This window comes from Misgurnus anguillicaudatus, chromosome 6 (assembly GCF_027580225.2).
Source record: "Misgurnus anguillicaudatus chromosome 6, ASM2758022v2, whole genome shotgun sequence".
Lineage (NCBI taxonomy): Eukaryota > Metazoa > Chordata > Actinopteri > Cypriniformes > Cobitidae > Misgurnus > Misgurnus anguillicaudatus.
This window is the reverse complement of record NC_073342.2, coordinates 12447214-12450075: the sequence shown is the minus strand read 5'-3', so window position 1 is coordinate 12450075 and position 2862 is coordinate 12447214. Positions and strand designations below refer to the sequence as shown.

Sequence of the window (2862 nt, the reverse complement as noted above, 5' to 3'; positions counted from 1 at the left end):
CGCATTCAGTGATCCTCGACATCACGGAGCGTGCGGTTCATGGCTGCGTAGCAACCGGTGACGCGACCCACGCCCCGGAGCGCAACTTCCGCTCTCGAGCACGTTGGAAAGTAATGTTTTGACTCGTTTTAACGCGTTGTTAGACGCGACATGTGAACAACACTTGAACGTTTAAATAAAAAATCAAACGAATATAAAAAAAGTGAATAAAAATCTTTCTGCGGGCCAGATTATTTTATATTTTTGAAAGTTGACGCGGGCCGCAGAGAGGGGGAGGGCGGGCCGCAAATGGCCCGCGGGCCGGGAGTTTGAGACCACTGATGTAGATAAAAGTAAAGAGACAGATTCAAACAATGAAATTGACGTGGAGCAGGGTGCAAACAATACTTCGAATAATCAGAAACAAAGTGATCCTACTGAAGATTTAAAACAGAAGGGATTGAGTGAAATGGAAAGAAGAAAAAATTGTGATGGAGAGAATAAAAGGAGGAAAAGTGAAGAGGCAGGAACTAGTGAAGTGAAGAAATGTCATTTTGAGGGTTCTGATGAAGCTGATGTAGATATAGATGAAAACCAAGTCGATAATATATCTCTCTCTCTCAAATTTCTGAAAGTACAGATATGACTGAAGCTGATCATGATTGTCTTTCTGAAATGTCAGACATTCCCTCTAATTATGATGAGAAATAGCTACACAGCAAAATCACTGGTGTTAAAATAACACCCACGGTGTCAAATTTAACACCGGCAAAGTGTGTATATGTGTCCACACTACACTGTGTTAATTTAGTCAAAAGTGTAGTGTTAATTTAACAACACCCATTATATGTTAATTCAACACTCAATATTGTTAAATTTTACACTTTGTTCAACACTATTCATTGTTGTTTCCACACTACACTGGTGTTGGCACACAAATACAGTGTTAAAAATTAACACTCCTAATTTAAGGTCAACACCAGTGTAATGTCAATTCAACAATGTTAAGTGTTAAAATACTGATTAATAGCCACTTTTGTTGCTAATGGGTTGTTTCTATAAAAGACAAATGACAAGAAATATTGCAAAACCTCTTTTTATTAATGTACATCACATTTAATATTTTCATTGATACACACAACACTTTGCATTTAACACTGCTTATTTAAATACCTCAGCTACAATAGAAACAGAATACAGTATGGAATAATGAAAGTTATCTTACACCACAGCGCAGTGACATGAAAACCGCATAATATAAGGTCTTTAATATATCAAATGAGAGTTAAAAAAATTAGCCACCCTACTAAAAACTTGAATATTAAAATACATGCAATTACCTTACTGGCAAGCAGAAATGCTTATCCTTCACAATACTAAAGATTTTTCCATAACAAAAAAGACATTTCAATTCAAAAGACGTTTCATTTTTCTTAAATACGTTCCAACCTGGTATTTAGTTCTGTAGTTGTTTTACTCATGATGTACAGTAGTGAAAGGCTGCATCAGTGGTCTTCATCATGCAGGGAATGGCTTTTTGGTCCAGAATGATGCAAAAACTCTGGAAGCAACTTCTGTTCCCAACGCAGAGCAGGCAGGGCTGTGCTGATTCATCCCCCTCAAAGCATGGATTGATGCTCATCACCTAAATGTTTTAAAAGAGTGTATTTGATGAATGTATTTGATGTGCATTTATGAACTTGTATGCATTTACATGGGGTGAACAATGCAAGCAAACTAACTGCTGAATAAATAACTAAAACAAAATACCAAAAAAACTTATACAGCACAGTCAGTAGCTTCAGTTGCACATTGACCCTCTCCAGTCTTTCTTCCTTTTACAAATGAAGGCAAGATGTGAATGAGCCAGGGAAGAGCTGCCACATCACTGTCCCGTCCTAGCAAAACCGAATTTAAACACCATGAGTATACAGTTAAACTTTAAAACCGTAAAAGTAGCAAACCCATGTACACTTACCATATTTAAACTCCTGTTGACCAGACAGAGGGTCATCCATATCTTCATCAGGATGTAGTCTGCAATTATCCTTTAATTGGTGTATGTTGGCTATTTTGCAATACATCACCTCAGCATATTTCTGCAGATTTTCAAAGACAAAAAGAGTCAAGAAAACACCAAAAAGGATGCAGTTTTCACCGTTATTTGAATCAAAATCATCTCAGTATAATAAATCATGTTAGAGACAGTGTACAGTACTAATGTACTGTTTATACTCACATAACTAGTTGGTAAGCTCTTATCCTCCAAACTGGGTTAAGGAATAACAGTTCAGAATTCATGGGTATGCCGTATTCAAATATAGTCTGGTAGGGTCCTATCACAAAAAATGACAATAAAGACTCTGAAAACTCAACATTCTTTTTATATTAAAAACAGCACTCAAGACAATATGAATCTTCATTTATACATTTTCAAAATAGTAATCAATTTGATTGCTATTTAATATGACATCAATAGCAAAACGATGTATGAGAAGATTATATATTTTTATTAAAGTTGGCAGCAGGTCATGTGACTTTCTTGCCAGATTAATAACCATAATATGTACAAAACTACATATACCAAAAAGATTGGTTAACTGTTCAGTTATGTCAAATAAAATGATTTACATGTATAAATATATAAACTTACCTTCTGAAATGAATTTATATAAGTAGCAGTCGTTTCTCATTGGAAGTCATCCATGTCAGGTCTTATTTAATAAACTTCCATTAAAAACAGCATCTCTTCTGAATGATGTGAAGCACTCAGTGTGTACTTTCACCAAACTAGCATCTATAATGACAGAAAAACAAATGTTCGCCATACACGTTTTACACTTTCGTATGTATTTGCCATTTGCATCTGTCTGACATCTAGCG

The 2862-nt window shown here is 35.5% G+C and overlaps 1 long non-coding RNA gene across 1 annotated transcript; it reads right to left on the bottom strand.

Moving 5' to 3' along the window:
* Window positions 1-687: 687 nt before the first annotated feature.
* LOC129433489 (uncharacterized) lies at window positions 688-2526 on the bottom strand. Its single transcript, XR_012370012.1, has 3 exons — window positions 2219-2526; window positions 1958-2078; window positions 688-1877 (listed from the first exon to the last, which is right to left on the bottom strand). It is a non-coding gene; the product is annotated as an uncharacterized lncRNA (long non-coding RNA).
* Between the last annotated feature and the right edge of the window lie 336 nt (window positions 2527-2862).